General features: G+C 38.8%; 1 protein-coding gene and 1 long non-coding RNA gene across 11 annotated transcripts in view; one reads left to right on the top strand and one right to left on the bottom strand.

Moving 5' to 3' along the window:
• The window catches only part of KCNMA1 (potassium calcium-activated channel subfamily M alpha 1), a 756,034-nt gene that overhangs the window by 251,628 nt on the left and 485,996 nt on the right, over nt 1–18,410 (bottom strand). The window lies entirely within an intron of this gene.
• Nucleotides 8,661–17,722, top strand: LOC111537814. The gene is made up of 3 exons (XR_002730121.1): nt 8,661–8,678; nt 15,258–15,424; nt 17,462–17,722. It is a non-coding gene; the product is annotated as an uncharacterized LOC111537814 (long non-coding RNA).

Genomic DNA, 18,410 nt, shown 5'->3' on the forward strand with positions numbered 1-18,410 from the left:
CAAAAATTAGCTGGGCGTGGCATGGTGGCAGGTGCCTGTAATCCCAGCTACTTGGGAGGCTGAGGCAGGAGAATTGCTTGAATCCGGTTGCAGTGAGCTGAGATCGTGCCACTGCACTCCAACCTGGGCAACAGAGCAAGACTCTGTCTCAAAAAAAAAAAAGAAAGAAAGAAAGAAAAGAAAAGATAAGCACAGAATAAAGAATTGCCAAACATTTGAGGAAAGGCAACTTTCCTTCAAGAAATGCACGTATTATACCTCAGGCCAACTGACCCTTAAGGATACAACATTAACAAAGCATTAAACAAAAACTGCTTTAAAAAATTTTGTTTTGAAAAATATAAAGAGTTGTGAAAAAATATCTCAACTCAAAAAATCAACTAAATATCTCAGCAATGAAAATTTTGAACATCAAAATCTTAAAAGGCCAACTTAATAGAAGAATGGACATAGCCATACAGCAAAGTAGAGGGCTGGACTGTCACATAACCATCTTCATACAAAGGGGCACAGGAATGAAAAGTGCAAAAGTAAAACTAAGAGACCCAGAAAACAGGAAAAAGTTTTCAATATCCATGTAATTGAGTTGCCAGAAGGAAAAAATGAAGGAAATAGCAGGAAACATTTTAAATAACATTAAAGTTTCCTAGACCAAAAGAATGACCTGTATTCTCAGATTGGAAAGGTCTTTTAAGGGTCCAGCAGGTTAAATTTTAAAAGACCTAAGTCCAAGTATATCATGGAGAAATTTTATAACATCAATGTGAAGAAATAAATCCCTTCAAAGCAACAAGAGCCAAATTATTGTCACAATTCTCCTGGCTTCACTGGTTGCAAGAAAACAAAAGAAGGATATCTTTACAATTCTCAGGACAGATTAATTTGAAGCAAGTAATATATACTTAGCCAGCTGGAAGAAAAATAAATCCAAAAGAAGTGAGATACAAGAAGCAACATGGAAAAGATAAAAGTAATGGATTTGTTTATGTGTTGACTGAGTATGTTTTAAGTGAATAAATAATAACAATGATCTAAAATTAAAATCTCTGGAAATACATAGAAGATGGAGGTGTGAAGGAGAGAGGGCAATGGTAAAAAGAAAGGTGTGCAGAAGTTCTTGTCTTGATAGGATACGATCAATCATATATATTCATAGAAAAAAATTAGTTTAAGTATATGTATCAAAACCTTAAGGATATAAATTCCATAGCCCAGAGGAAAAATAAAAGAACAAAGAAATTTAATCAAATGGAGAAAAGAAAAAAAGAACAAAAACTTTAACCCATCCAACAAAAAGGGAAAAAAAATAAAAGCTATATTAATCAGAAAACACAGTTACAATAGTAAAAGAGTCCAAATATATTTGCAATCACAATAAAATAAAATTAAATTACTTTCACCTATGGAAAGACAGAGATTCACATGATGTGAAAACAACAACAATAACAAATTCCAGATGCATGCTATTTAAAACACATACATTGCAAACACAACACACAGAAAAGTTAGAAATGAAATAATTGAAATTATGTGCCTGGCAAACACTGACAACAGAAGAACAAATAGAGCAATGATTATATCAAATAAAGCGGAAGCTACTGCAAAGAATTATATAAAATTATATATAAAAATTATATTAAAAAAGAATTAAAAGTAATACCTCATATTGACAAAAGGAACAATCCACCAAGAATATGAAACTAAAAAATAAACTTTATACACCTAAAAGTACTACTTTGAGATAAAGCAAATATGACAAGAATGCACAAATATCGGATATTTAAGTAGCATTTAATCCCTTGGGATATATTCGTATCTATATGTGTCTGAATGGATGGGCAGAAAGACACACACATATATTAGTAAACCAGGAACACACATTCTTTAATAACAGCCATGAGCAGTCTCAAAAACTGACTACATATTAGGCCACAAAGAAATTTCATCAAAATCTAAAATGCAAAAATCATCTAAGTCACATTTACCACAAAGCAATAGAATAAGAAAATAATAAAAGAATGGCAACAATGACTAGGCAGTAGAAAAACAGACTCTATTATATCAGAAGAACTTTATAGACAATAAAGAGGTCATCACAAATCAAAAGGAAGACAGGCATCATTCAATGATGGACCTCACACCATAATGGAAATAAGTTTGAGATGAATTAAAAAGTAAATATGGATAACAAGGGACAGAAAAGTTGAGGAAAATGTAGGTATATATTTTTAGCCCTCTGAAAAGAAGAATTTCTAATTTCAGATGTAAAAGTAGTCATACAATCTTTGAAATATAGGCTCTGCCACCACCATATAAACATCAAAATTCTGCATGTTAAAAATCATAATAAAGACAATACCCAATGAAAACATAATCAAATATGATACAAAAAGGATAAATTCTTTATAATGTGAAAAGCATGTGTGTAAAATACTACATCATTATTTGATAAGTAGGCAAAAATCACAAACACGTACTTCATGAAGTAGAAAATATGAATAGTAAATAATCATTAAATAAATTAATTAAATGAAACCATTTATGTTAACTTGGTTCAAATAAAAAAATGCATACCATATGCAAAAACCAACTCATAATGAATTAATGACTTAAGATCCAAAACTGTGAAACTACTAGAAGAAAACATTGAGAAAGAGCCCCATGACAATGGTCTGGGCAATAATTTTTTGGAAATGGCCCCTAAAACTCAGACAATGAAAGCAAAAATGGACAAAGAGGATTACATCAAACTAAAAAGCTTGGCCCAACAAAAGAAAGAATCAATGGAGTGAAGAGACAGCCTACAGAATGGGAGAAAAATATTTGAAAACTATACATCTGATAAGGGTTTAATATTCAAAATATATAGAGAATGCAACTCGATAGCAAGAAAGCAAATAGCTCAATTAAGAAATGGGCAAAGGATATTTCTGAATATATTCCTCAAAAGGAGAAAGCATATAGCCCAACTAAGAAATGGGCAAAGGATATTTCTGAATGTATTTCTCAAAAGGAGAAATGCAAATAGCCAACAGTAAATGTTTAAAATGTTTGACATCACTATTTATCAGGGAAATGCAAATTAAAACTACAATGAACTATCACTTCACACCTGTTAGAAGGGTTATTATCGAAAAGACAAAAAGTAAGTGTTGGTAAGGATGTGGGAAAAAGGAACCCTTGCACACTGTTGATGGGAAGGTAAATTAGTACTATTTTCCTTTATGGAAAATGGTAAAAAAGTTTCCACAAAAACCCAAAATTAGAACTACCATACAATCAAGCAACCCCACTACTGGGTATATATTCAGAGGAAATGAAATCAACGTCCTGAAGAGATGTCTGCACTTCCATGTTCTTTGCAGCACTATTCATAATAGCCAAGGTACAAAATCAACCTCAGTGTCCATCAACAGATGAATGAATAAAGAAAATGTGATATATATACACAATGGCATACTATTCAGCCATAAAAAGAATCAATCCTTTCATTTGCAACAATGTGGATGAACCTAGAGTTTATATTAAGTTAAATAAGCCATGCACAGAATGACAAATATCACATGACCTCACTCATATAAAAAAGCTGATTTCATACAAACAGGGGCTGGGGTGGTTGGAGGGAAGGGTGGTTGGGTAGATGTTGGTCAAAGGATACAAAATGTCAGTTAAATAAGAGAAATAAATTCAAGATATCTACTGTATAACATGGTGACTATAGTTAATAATCATATAGTATTCTTGAAAAATGCTTTAAAAATGTAAAAATAAAAGAAATGCAAATTAAACAAAAATAAGTAAGCATTGTATTTATTCTACTTAATAGCAATATATCGGAGTTTCACCTAGTGGAGATGACTCTACAATGAACTAGTCTCATAATTCGATTGTGGATTTATAAACTGATAAAACCTTTTCAGAAAGTAATTCAGCATTATTAATCAAACTAATTCCATTTCTGGGAATATAGTCTAAGAAAATATAACAAAATACGGAAATATGCTACAGAAACAAAGATGCTTATTGCAGAATTGTTCATTAAGCAAGAAAAATAGAAAGCAGCTTAAAATCCAAAAATAGGTCTTAAGTCTGGTACATCTTCTTTATAGGATATTATACATGCTCAAAAATTGTAACAAGGAAAATTTTTGATATAATGTTAAGTTAAAGAAGTAGAACGTAGAAATTAAAATAACAATTACCAGGAACTGGGGGGAGAGGAAAAAGTAATTGTTTAATGGCTATAGAGTTTCAGGTTTGCAAGATGAAAAAGTTCTGGAGCCCTGTTTTGCAACAATAGAACATCCTTAACATTACTGAACTGTACACTTAAAAATGGTTAAAATGGTAAATTTTATGTTATGTGTTCTTCACCACAATTTTTTAAAAAAATAGCAAACTAGAAATGCTGGAAAAAAAAGGAAGGAAAAGATGAAGTGCATGTTCCCTATGATAAAACTATGAAAACTATAGGGATATGTAAAATGTAAAAGTAGAAGAAAAGCATAAAATGATGACAGTGGTCATGTGACAAAGGCAGACATTTTGGATTTATTTAATATTCTTGAGCTTTTTAATTGTTTGTAATATTTACATCAAAATTTCTATTTTTATGCATAATTACTTATTGCTATAGTCATAAAGTCAGTGGCAAGTCAGGACTGGAATACAGGTTTTCCTGGCTCCGAGCCCTGTACTCACGTGCAAGATTCAGTCACGTGAGACCACTGGCTCCAGGTGAGGAGGACCCCCTGCCAGGGCTGTCCCTTCAGAGGGTCAAACTTGGTGCCCAGGGCCTGAACAACCAGGTGGGGCTCCTCCTGAGAACTAATGCTGTAGAATTTTAGCAATGACCAACCAGACAGATAAAGGGATCTTGAGCTCCTTTCTCAGATAAAAGCAGAGTTACTGTACTGACAGAAATTGAGGGATAAACAGGTAAATGATAACTCACTCACTGTTCAGGGTTCCTGTGATCCCCAGAGAGAAAAGACTCTGGAGATTCATGCATGTGAGGCCCCGGGAGAGGACAAGATAGAAAACACAACAGCAAACACATCCAAGCCCATACCAGAAAGCCTGCCAGGGATTTCCAATTTGCTATTTTCCATTGCCTTTCACTACTTAATCTTTAAATCCAAAAAGCTGAAAGGTTCCAATAAACCTCTGTCGTTTCCAATCCCTGCAGCCCCATGCAAATCCTGACGAGCAATTATTTTTGTGGTGTCTGACAAGGTCATTGTTATCTGGCCTTGCAGCTCAGAGGGATCACACCGAGGGCAGGCATATCAGGGTAAACGGAGGATGCATAGGAGCATGGGGAGGCTTCTTCGGGGTGATCCCCTGCACCCTGCTGCCATCACAGGTCCCACCTCCCATCCCCAGCTTGGTCACTGTGAGGACCACCTGCTTCTTAGCCCCAGCACAGAGTGAATCTGAGCCTCTCCTTCCCAGCTGGAGAAAGAAGACTGTCTCGCTTCCTCTCAAATGCCCCTGGGCTTTTGTTCCTGCAGTCAGAATGTGTGTTCTATAAACAGTTCTTGCTTGTCTGACCTTTTCACCATCCTTTCCTTTGGTAATTGTTCAGGCTGTTTTGCTCCCTACTTTTTTTTCTTTTTAAATTTTTTTGAGACAGGGTCTCACTTTGTCACCCATGCTGGAGAGCAGTGGCACGATCATAGCTCACTGCAGCCTTGACCTCCTGGGCTTAAGTGATCTTCCTGCCTCAGCCCCCCAAGTAGCCAGCCACCATGCCCAGCTAATTTTTTCTATTTTTTTGTAGTGACAGAGTTTTGTCATGTTGCCAATCCTGGCTCCCTACCTTAACCCAGTTCTGGTTCCTGTTCTGACAGATGCTTAACATCAGTTGATATTCAGACTGAGATTGTCACCCATTCATTCATTCATTGATCCACACACATACAGGGAGTGCCTGCTTCCACCACCCCTTGTGGTTCCAGATGCTGCAGCACAGGGATGAGGCTCCTGCTTCCAGGTCTTCTATTTGAATAGAGGAGCCAGTAAGTAGAGAAACACATTTTTATAAAGTAAACAAATAGGACTTACTGACTTTACCTCTTTATTTTGTTTTAAAATTATTTAATTTTTTTTAAGAGACAGAGTCTCACTGTCACCCATGTTGGGGTGCATGATCATAGCTCACTGGAGTCTTGACCTCCTGGACTCAAATAATCCTCTCAGCTCAGCCTCCCAACATGCTGGGATTACAGGCATGAACCATTTTGCCTGGTCTGACTTTACATCTTAAATATATGTGAAATAACTTATCTTTTCCCTCTCCACTGCCAGAACCATGGTTCGCACTGCTGTTACCTCCATCTGGACCAAGAGTCCTACACAGGTCTTCCTGCTTTACTTCTCTACCCCAGTGCCCCCAGGCCCCACCAGCATTCTCCAAAAAGCAGCCAGCATGGTCTTTTCAAATATCCATCAGATTACATTGCTCCCTGCTAAAAGCCATTACAGGGCATCCATCTTACTAAAATTATATTTCAGATTCCTTATCTCACTCTGGAAGGCTTTCCATGGTCTCTGCTCATGTCATCACCACTCTCCATGTCCTCACACCCTGCACACAGTGTCTCTGCTCCACAAATATTTCTCAGATCGTCCTCAGCTCTGGGTCTTTCCTTCTGTTTCTTTTCTCGGGAATGTTCTTCCCCCAGATCATTGCAAGGTTGGCTCATGGAAGTCTTCTTTGACCACCCGATCTGTAGCCCAGTCCTTCGCCGCCATTACGCATTCCTCTTTATAGGGTTTACCACAATCTAAAATGATCTCGTTTGCTTGTTCAGGTGCCTGCCCCCTGCCCATTCCTCAGCAGACTATCTGCTCTATTGGGACAGGTGTCTCAATCACTGGCTCACCACCAAGTCCACCTTCTTCTAGAACAGTGGTGACTGGCACATAGTGAGTACTCACTACTGTAAATGAATACATGCATTAATCCTTTCAGAGGAAAAGTAAGAAGAGTATTGGATACTAAGTTAAACCCATGGTTTTACTCAATTATTCAATGTTTTCTCAGGAAATAGTGTATTTCCTCTTAGCTTAATAATTCCATCATTTGGTCTCTTCTCTCTAGTGGCTTTAATCCTGATTCTCTCCAAGGCCAGATGTTACAGCACGGAGCAGCTCTTCTCTGTGATGAAGGGAGAGGAAATATAACAATCTGGCCGGCTGATTCTAGGGTTATAGACACAGAGGCATGAATATTTAGATTCCAGACATTTCAGCTCACAGAAACATTTTATGTCAGTTCTAATGAAAAGGATTGACTAGGTTTCACCTATTGCTTGCTAACTGGAATTTTGTTAGGCATAATTACACAATGGAGAAGTATTTGAGCTGTGACTACCCGCATTAGAATCCTAAATGAGGTTTCAAAGGGACTACATTCCATTTTAAAGAAATTCCTAGTACTGCTAACTGTCCCGGAAATAAAAGCTATCCCTCCTTAAGACTGACATTTTTATGGAAAGAAATGTAGATTTAATCTATTTGTTTTAAACTCCAATATATTATAGATGCCTAAATAAAGCCAAATGCCTATCAGAAAGCAGTTGAGAAAAGAAAATCTACCTAGAAAACTATTCTTACGATCTCTGCTGGGTAAGAATAAAAAAGTACCACCCAAGACAGGCAAGACCACACTCCCACAGTCAAATGTAAGGACAGAAAATGAGCCGCAGCTCGCAGTGTAGCCCCTGAAAAAAAAATTATCAAAAGGTCCAAATGCCTGTTTTGAAAACACTGACTCACTGAAAATTATTGCCATTTAATAAATAGGAAGCAAGCTATTACATTGTTTGCCAAACTTTCTCCCACATTTCTGAAATATATTCTTTAATAGCTCAATAACATTCAGGAGCGCTAGAGGCCAGTTAAATTCATCTAGAAAGGAAGGAAAAGATTTTTGCCTCATCCCGCACATCTGCATTGGGTGGGTATGCCAAGAAAACAGGAATCAAGGTGGCTATTACCTCTCCACTGGATGGTTCCCCAAATTCAGCCCACAGGGAAAGCACTTTTTTCCCCAGGCAGCCTCCAGGAATACAGAATACTGTTGGGAGGAGAACAACCATGGAGCGGGGAGTCCTTACCCCAGGATGCACAAACCCTACAGCAAGACACCAATGACTGCCGGAAGTTCGGCGGTTCCTCCTTCTCCGGAGCAGCAAGCCCAGACTTCACCCGGTAGCCATTATGGAACAGGTCCCCCAGGGACTTCTTGCGGTGCCTGCCGGGTCTGTAAACTTCTGTGCCGGTTCTGCTGGATGGGTGGTGGTACACCAGAATCTTACTGGGGATCATGGTAGAAGGAGGGAGACGGGCTAGGCTTTCAGCTCCCTTGCATTCACTTCTTGCAGGAGCCAATGCTCTGGAAAGACCTGGAGGAGCCTGTGTTCCTCTGACCCGTGCTGCAAACAGGTCCTCCTGTCCAGCGCAGTGTAGGTCACCAGCATCTATGTCCTGGTGGAGCCAATAGACACTCTCTCCTCCCTCACCCTCCAGTCCCTCTTGCAAGAACCCCGGCATGCTCTGGGCACTGGGTACACGCAGCCACATCAGAAAGGCAGTTAAGAGGGGCGGGGGAAGCGCTCTGATCCACGATGTCCTGCGAGCTGATCAATCAGCTTCACGCTGGAAATAACCATGTAAGCTCCTTTGAACATGGTTTAGGGGGATAGAAAAAGAAAAGGCTATAATTCTTCAAATCAAGTGGTACAGAATAGAGTGTGAGAGAGGCTGCAGATTGGGACCCACTAAGTCGTTTCTTTTATTTTAGTAATCCTGCTTGACAACTGAGGACTCATAAGGAGGACTCCCTTAGAGGACGTGATGACCAACAAGAGAGAAAAACTGAATTGCCCCACTCCTACTGTCGTGGCCACCTCCCAGCACTAACATAACCCAAATACGCAAATCCTCTGCTAATCCTACATACAGGACTGAGGAAGAAGAGGGATGCTGGGCTTTCCAGAGGAAGATGGGAGGAGACACTCATCAGAGCTCCTTGGCCCACCCCCTACTTCTTTGTCCCGTTGTTTTCAGCATTGTCTCTCATTACCAACCCCAGCCCCCTCTTAGGTCTCTGTTACAGGCTACATTATGGATCCCCTACCCCTGCCAAATTCATATGTTGAGGCCCAAACCCCAATGTAATGGTATTTGGAGATAAGGGACTTTAGGGAGTAATTAGGTTTAGACAAGGTCATGAGGATAGGGCCCTCGTGATGAGATTAGTGCCATTATAAGAAGAGAGACCAGAGAGTTTGCTCTTTCTCTCTTTCTGCCATGTCAGGACACAGTGAGAGAGCAGCTGCCTGCAAGCCAGAAAGAGAGCCCTCACCAGAACCTGACCATGCTGGCATCCTGATCTCAGATGTCCAGCCTTCAAAACTGTGAGAAAATAAATCTCTGTTATTTCAGTCACCCAGTTTTTGATATCTTGTTAAGGCAGCCCAGAGTTGCTATGATAGCCTCCATTCCCAGGGTACTGAGTGTAAACAAAAATATGACACAGAGAGAGGGGAAACATTAAAAATATAAACAGGAAAATATCCACATTCCATAAGTTGTTAGTTGAGGTTCCCCATAATTTAATCCCCACCTATTTTTTTCAGACCTCTATTGGTGGAATTTTCAGAGAATAACATTTCTTCTCATTGTGGATTAGTTCATTCACCCGACCATGATGTACTGAGCATCTATTATGTGCCAAGCATTTTGCTGGGTACTGGGTATTTGCTGATTAACAGGAACAATGCACAAGTCCAGCCTTGGTGGCATTTATAGTATAATCAGAGAGTGAAACAATATATCATAACTATAATTAACAATTTGGGTAAAGTGCTGTAAAGAAAAACCCTAAGTAGTTATCTGAGTATGTGTATGTTATATAAATGTGTATCTGAGTGAATGTGTATGGAAAATGTGACATGCATATGAAAAAGGGCTTCACAATAATTCTGTATCCTAATGGTATAGGAGCAGATAGCCAGGTGAAAAGATGGTGGTGAGGCAATTTTTTTAGGCCAAGGGAACAGCAGGACAAATATATTGAAGAGGGAAGTATATAGCCTGGTCTTGACTTGAAAGAAACTCAATGTGTTTAAAAAGAAATTGGTGGGAAACTAACTCTTCAATACCTAAAGTTGTCTGGAAATGATGGACCTACAGGTAACTACAGGTCCTACAGACACTAAGAGGATAATTGTAAAGTATTAGGAATAATATTACGTCTCCAAAATTTGACACCCTAATGAAATGAAAAAATTCATTTAAAAATACAATTTTCTCAAACTGACACAAGAAAAAATAAAAAATGTAAACAGCTATATATCTGTTAAATATATTGAAATTTCAATTAAAAACATTACTACAAAGAAAATTTAAGGTTCAGGCAGTTTCTACTCAAGAATTCTACCAAATATTTATGGTGGAAATAATACTAATCTTACACAACCTCTTACAGAGACTAGAGGAAAAAAGAACCCAACTTGTTTGATAATGCCAGAATAATCATGACATTAAAAACCTAATAAGAATATTACAAAAAGAAAAAAATTACAGACAAATATATGTCATCAACATAGACACAACAATCCTTAAATAAATACTAGTCAAATGAATCCAGCAGCATATAAAAAGAATAATACCTCATAACCAAGTAAATAGAGTTTATCCCAAGAGCAAGAGATTGGTTTAAAAAATGAAAGTTAATTAATATAATTCACCACATTGAAAAAATTAAAAGAAAAATCATATGATCATTTTAATAGGTATCAAAAAAATGATGAAACTATGTTGTGTTGAGATAATGTGTTGGGCCCCCCAAAAGACAAGTTGATTAATGAATCAGAGTCCAGAAATAGACCCATATATATACAGTCAATTGATTTATAACAAAAGTACCAATACAACTCAATGAGAAAAAGAAAGTCATCTCCACAAATGGAAGGAAAAATGGGTATCTACAAAGGGAAAGAAATGAGTCTCAACTCTTACCTAACACAATATGCAAAATTAGTTTGAGATGGATCACTGACTTCAATGTAAAAGCTAAATCTTAAGCCTCTATAAAGAAACACAGCAGAGTGTCTTGAGGACACTTGGATAAGCAAAGATTTCTTAGATAGGACACAAAAGGCATTCACATATTTAAAAAGACTGATAAATTAAATATCAGTAAAATAAAAAACTTCTCATCAAAAGACAATTAATAAAATTAAAAGATAAGCCACAGATTAAAAGGAAATACTCGTGGTACCTTCATATGACAAAGAACTTACAGAAATAAAAATTAAAACTACAAGAAGATACCACCACAAATCCATTAGTATGGCTAAAATTTAAAAGTTGACATTACCAAGTGTTGGTAAAGAAACAAAGCAGCTGGCACCCTCACATGTTGCCAGTAGAAGTGTAAAATGGGATATCTTCTTTGGAAAACTGGCAGTTTCTTGTAATGTTAAACATGCATCTATCTTATGACCCAGAGACTCAATTTCTAAGTATTTACCCAATAAAAATAAAAATAAAAACATATGTCCACAAAACATATGTCCACAAAATCATTTGTACAAGGATGTTCATAACAGCTTTATTCAAAATAAGCCAAAGTTGGAAACATCCTAATGATCATCAACAGGTGGTTTGATAAATAAATTGTCATATATCCCATAATGGAATATTAGCAGCAATAAAAAGGAAGAAGTTGTTAATATATACAACAACATATACAAATATCAAAAACCTTATTTTGAATGAAAGGAGCTAGTTAGAAAAGAGAATATCCTGCATGATTCCATTCATACAAAAATTGAGAGCAGACAAGACTAATCCATAGTGACTGAAACCAGGACAGTGATTTTTTATGTTTAAGGGAGGAGAGCAGATATTGACAGAAGTGGGCATAAAGAAACATTCCAGGATAATGAAAATGTTTTCTATGTTGATATGGATGACAGAGCATTTTACAGTGATGTATATCTCTGTCAGAACTCACTGAATGCACCCTTAGGATCTATGTATTTTATTGTGTGTATAATATACTTATTAAAAACATTGAGATGGGCTGCCATGTTAGATCATATCTCCCTGTCAACAGAGATACTTAAACAGAGGCTGCTCGTACCAATTTAGAGAACACTAAAGTTTCACCTGATGCCTAAACAGAGATCATCCGCTGTAACCCTATAAATTCCCTCCCAACTTCCAGTGGGCAGTATGGCATGAAACGCCAGCCACTCAGAGATGGCTGGTTCAATTGGAGAAATGAAGGATTTGTATTCACGCTCTGCCACCAGCAGCTGCACAGCTGAGTAAGTTATGTAACTTCTAGCCTCATTTCCTCATCTCCGAAATAGGGATTATGACATCTACTTAACAGATGAACTATCCAGATTAAAGAAAATGATGTTTGCAAAGTTCTGCACAGGGTCTGATACTCAGCAAATTCTCCTCCAAAAATCTGCCTAAGCACAAGTGCCCAAGTCAAACTGGTCTATATTCTGCCATCGAATGCCCCTTCATCACTGGGCAAGCTGGTCTCCTATTGTAAATGAAAACCCATGAGGCACATCAGCCAGCCTCTTCCTAGGACCCTATAGGTGTGGCAATAAATGTGGTCCCTGGAACCAGCAGCAGGGGATTTGGATCCCGGTATCTCCACATACAAGCCACATGCTCTTAAAAGTTATTCCAACCCTGCCTCAAGTCTCTGACTCTTAAAATGGGAAATACTTTTCCAGAAAAATCCGTTCATCACAAGAAAGGATTTCTTATAAATTTAAAATATTTAAAAGAGAATTCTATGCAAATGTATGCACACTTACAAGTGAATGTGGGCCCATTTCTCTGGACATGTGTCTATTCAAAAAAAACTGTCATAAACTGTATCCTTATTTTGCACTCCTCCCACCCATGGTGTCGCCCAGTATTGTCTGCCTAAAAGAATTCTAGGAGGGCTTCATTTGTCTCTGAAGTCATAGACCTTCATCTACCGTCACTGGGAAAACTCCCTTGCTCCTCGTCCTCTGCATTAGGCTTGTTTTTCTGAGACAGAAGTGGTCAGAGAAAAAGGATACTTGAATCCATTCATTCATTTAAAAATATTGACCAAGAAATGAACTCAGACGAAAGAAATGGACCTCTTCAGTGAAGTCATATCTAATTCCCTCAACCCTGTACAAAGTAACAGTACATGTATTCAACAACAGATTTTCATTGAGTACCTATTTAGAAGAGACGGGATCTGGGCCCAGAGTTATAGGATTCAAATCCCAGCTCTGCCATTAATTGGGAGTGAGCATTAGCAAGTTACTTCAACTCAAAGTGTCTCAGTTTCGCCACCTATAAAATGGGAATAGTAATAGTAACCTACCTCATGGGGTTATTGTGAGGAATGAATTAATATCTATGACAGTTAAAATTGTCCTTGGCACATAGCAAATGTTCAATCAGGGCTTGCTATGATTATTACTAGGAGCCAGATACTAGGCTAACCATATTGGGGATACAAATGTGATTTGCTCTAAATCTATCCTCAAAAAATTTACAGTCTTGAAGAGCTGTTTACAATCTATGTTTGTATTTAGCTAAGATAGGAAAGATGACTATCTACATAATTTTAGGGGAAGATCCACCAGCCCCCAAAAGAAATTAGCCCTCTTCTCTTCCTTGTTTATTGGTGCCTAAAATTCCCTCATAAGACAGCAGCATTACCCAGTAAGAAAAACTGTGCTTTGGGGTCAAACGGATGTAAGTTTGGACCCTGGCTCTGCTCCTGATGCACTGAGAGAACCTGGCTGCTTATATGAAAGCTGAAAACCTATGACTGCATGTAAAAATAAAAGATGAGAAGCTGGGAGCAGTGGCTCATGCCTGTAATCCCAGCACTTTGGGAGGGCGAGGTTGGCAGATAGGTTGAGGCCAGGAGTTTGAGACCAGCCTAACCAACACAGCAAAACTTCATCTCTACTACAAAATACAAAAATTAGCCAGGTGTGGTGGCCCACACCCGTAGTCCCAGCTACCGGGGAGGCTGAAGCAGGAGAATCACTTGAACGCGGGAGGTGGAGGTTGCAGTGAGCGGAGATGGTGCCACTACACTCCAACCTGGATGACAGAGCAAGACTTCATGAAAGAAAGAAAGGAAGGAAGGGAGGGAGGGAGGGAGGGAGGGAGGGAAAGAAAGAAAGAAAGAGAGAAAGAGAGAAAGAAAGAAAGAAAGGAAGGAGAGAGAGAAAAAGAAAGAAAGAAAGAAAGAAAGAAAGAAAGAAAGAAAGAAAGAAAGAAAGAAAGAAAGAAAGAAAGAAAGAGAGAAAGAGAAAGAAAGGAGAATTATGCCCCTAAAGGGCTGTGACAATAAATTGATCTACATGTGTTTTGAAATGCCTTTCACACAAAATACGCTACACAATCACTCATTCCTGGTGTCCTCCAGAAGTCCCTGCACTTGGCCCCTCTCTCTCAGGTGTAACGGATCGGTCCCCATTGAAATACATTTCCTTTTGGGAGTCATTTATCACTCAGTTAGAAAGAAGTATTGACCGTGGGGAAGGGCGACTGTGAAGCCACCTGGGCACGGCAGAGGGGGGCAGACACAGAGGAGGGAGCACAAAAGAACCAACAATGAAGCAAATAGAGAAATAAAACCTAACTCTACTTGCAGGCCAGTGATGGCCCTATTTTTAGCTGACAAGTGAGTCATCTGATGTGTGTGACTTGAAACAGGGAACACAAACGTCAAGGCTGAATCTATGACCAGGCACATATAATTTGTACTATAACTTATTCCCAGAGTTCTAGACTATTTGAATTAAGTGTCTCCAGGTCACCTCTTCACACACTTACTCTTATTAAGTTTGGGAATTAGAAGCCTGTGTCATTTGCACAGGTCTCAAGTTACAAGGGAAAAAGATGTTTTGCTTTGATCTCCGGTTTGACGACTCCAAAGAATCTTTCCTAATCTCTAATCAGTCTTCCTCTCCCACCCCACCAGCCTCCCTCCCTCCTTCCATTCCCCCTGAAAGCTAACCATCAGAGAGGTGGAGTAGTCTCTAATTTAGCCGATTCTTCCTCATCCCCTTTCCGTTCATCATCAGCTAGCAGTGAAAGTCACCATCCTCTTGGACCTCCCATTTCTGAGGCACTGTCTGTCCCAGAACCCCATGCAGGACATTGGAGACAAGTGAATCTAACTTTGTCCAATCTCCCTCTTCTTCCCCAAGATAAAAACCTGAACTCAAAGAAGAGGACTGGAATAATCCTCCCTAATCCCACTTCCCATGGTGAGCCCCAGCTGGGACACTGACACATGGCCCCAACTTTTTGTCCTGCCTGATGTCTGCACCCACAGGGGGCAGATAGTGGTCCCTGGTCACTGAAGTACCCACAGGTGTGATTTTTGAGATTTTTATCTCTGTTGACTACAGGGAGGACCTGAATCTGTTTACACGGTCAAAATAAAAGCACCATATACAAGGATAAAGCAGGACAGGGCCCCCACCATCTAAAAGTAGAAGGGATGGAGACTGCCAGTCAGCACCTGCCACTACCAGGAAAAGACTGAAAAAGGGACACTTCAGGCACAACATGTAAGGAGGTGTTCCTTTTAGGACTGACCCTGCCTTTGCATAGCCATGGGAGTAAGCCACCCTCACATGTGCACCCAGGCCTCTCTCTTGCCTCATCCTGTACCTGCCATGGGTTTACTACTGAGCTCACCTCTGAAATTGGCTTTGCATTTCCTGTCAACTATGGCAAGAGAGAAACAACTAGGTTATGATTTTTGTGAACTGAGAAAACCTATAAAGCCAATTCAGAGATCAACTTTATCCTGAAATTAAATTCAAGCAGAATTTTTGCGCCAGCGGCTTTGAATAAAGACTGAAGAACACGGTGAGTTATATCTTCAATTACAGTTTACAAAGAACAGAGGTACTCCTTCCAAAAGGGGACTCTTGATTTAGCTCTCTATAAGGGCAGAAAGCATAACACTGAATCTTGGGTCAGCAAAAACATTTTCACAAGGGCCTCAGGTATCATGGGATTTAGGTCTGTTTAATTCTGATGCTCAACATTAATTTAAGGAAAATGAAATTCTTGTTTTGGGGGGTGTTAATTTGCTACCAGGCACACCTCAGCTGCATTTTGTTTTGAAGCTCTAAATTAGCACCAGGATCAACCTGGATAATCTAAATCAGGGCTTGGCAATTTTTTTCTGCAAAGGGCCAGATCATAAATATTTCGGGCTTTGTGAGCTGCACAATCTCTATTGCAAGTGTTCAATGCGGCCATTGGAGTGAGAAAACTAGCCATAGATGATACAAAAATGAATGAGCTTGGCCTCATTCCAGTAAAACTTTGCTTCCAAAAATAGGTGATGGACCAGATGTAGCCTGTAGGCCATAGTTTGTCATCCTCTGATGTAACTGACATCTTGAAACGAGGAAGGAATGTTTAATTTGATAACAGGTACTTCTACCTTTCACAAGGTAGAAATCTATAAATAACAACATTTGGAAGTTCCTTCTGTTTCCTGCAACACTCACGTTAGAACTTAATATCATGCTATTTTTTTTTTTTTTTTTTTTGCTCTGGCTTAATTCAGTTATATAGAAATCATTTCTATTCAAATAGACTATAAAATCCTTGAGGTCAAGGTCTCTGTCCAACTTCTTTGCATATAATCCATCGTGCCTAGCACAGCTGGGAACTCTGCACTTGCTTAAAATGTTTTCTTCCCTTTCTGAAGGAGAGTGATTCACATCTCTGCTTTTGACATGCAAGGACTTGATGATCTATTTAACCTAAGGGGAGAAAGAGTCTCTTTCAAAGGATGGATTGTCATCCCCTTCTCCCTGCCCCTGCCATGTGCATTATGCTTCTAACCAGTCCGGAATAAAGCAATGTCATGAGCATAAACTAATTTCTTCCAACCCAAAACAAGTTAGCAATTCTCATTTTATAATTCCAAAGTCTTCAGCTCATGTGTTTATTTCAACATTTTTTTTCCTATAAATAAATGGCTGTGTGATTTGTCTCCTTCTCTGTGTTCATATCCCAATGTCCAGTGTAGAGTAGCCTTCACTAAATATGTGTAGAAGGAATGAGGAAATGAATGCAAGATGGGCTTAACTCATAAATTCTTTGTTTTGCTAGAGGCCTTTGCCAACTCTTTTAAGCATTTACAATATTCTGTTGGGCAAGACCTTGGGCTGTTGGGCTGCCTGGTCAAACCCATGCCTAGTGAAATAATCCATCTCCAATCTCAGCCCGCATCCTAACCCCAATTTGTCCCTGAGTGCAAGGTCACCGATCTGAATTTGAATGGCAGGTTTTGTTGACCTACCAACTCTGTTAGGCTCACTCATTTCTGCATACTACTGGTGAGTGACAGAGGATGGACACTGAAATCTCCATCTTTTCATAGAACACATGCAAGAGGCATAAAACCATCTGCTTAGTGGTCATATGGCAGCAGACAGTATCTCAGAAGTCCTCACAGCATATGACTTCACTGATGAAGATGGATCACACCTGAGCAGGGATTCTTGATCTCTGCAAAACAGCTCATACACAACAGGAACAATCTCACAGATAAGAAAAACTCCAGCAAGTTGGTCTCGGACTATGAAAATGTCTGCCACAACATGATTTATATGAAAATAAATAAAGTGGGTCTACTACTTTATCATTAGCAATGAGTGGATTATTTCTTCCTGCCACAGACAAACTGAGGATGTAAATGAACACCACACTCGCATTATTGCTTATGCTGTTTTCTTCACCCGCTGCCTGAGGTGTAGGTTTGCAAATAAAATCAAACCATCATTATTCTGGACTGATTATCCAATTAGAGGATGAAATAGGCCAGCCCTGTCTTCCTTCTTCTTCCATCAAATGCTGTTCTTATAGCCATTTCACTGACAACATGAGGTGCCAACAAAAGAAATAAACAGGCATAAATTTCAAACCCAGGAAATTTATGTGAGCAAAGGGAAAGAATCCAGATATATAAAATGAATTAATCGTCAGTAAGTCATCACATCCCTATTACATGGTAAATTCTTTTCTGGGAGCTGTTAGGGCCAGAAAGGGACTGTAAGACACAGTCCCTGCTTTAAAGAAGTACAAACAATCACCAAAAATGAAAGCAAAACTGAAAAACAGCAAATAAATAATAATAATCACTTATCAGAACCAACTATGGACTATGGATAGTTTAAAAGTGCTGAGCGCATAGCCCAAATGGCAGAAGTGCATAAATAATGCAAAACCTTACATTGGTTGACAATTTAAACTTCCTTTCCTGATCATTCTTCTATCAGAACCTCTGAGAGAGATAAAGAAGATAATAACAACAAAAGAACTTCAGGTTT

Source organism: Piliocolobus tephrosceles, chromosome 9 (assembly GCF_002776525.5).
Source record: "Piliocolobus tephrosceles isolate RC106 chromosome 9, ASM277652v3, whole genome shotgun sequence".
Classification (NCBI taxonomy): Eukaryota; Metazoa; Chordata; class Mammalia; order Primates; family Cercopithecidae; genus Piliocolobus; species Piliocolobus tephrosceles.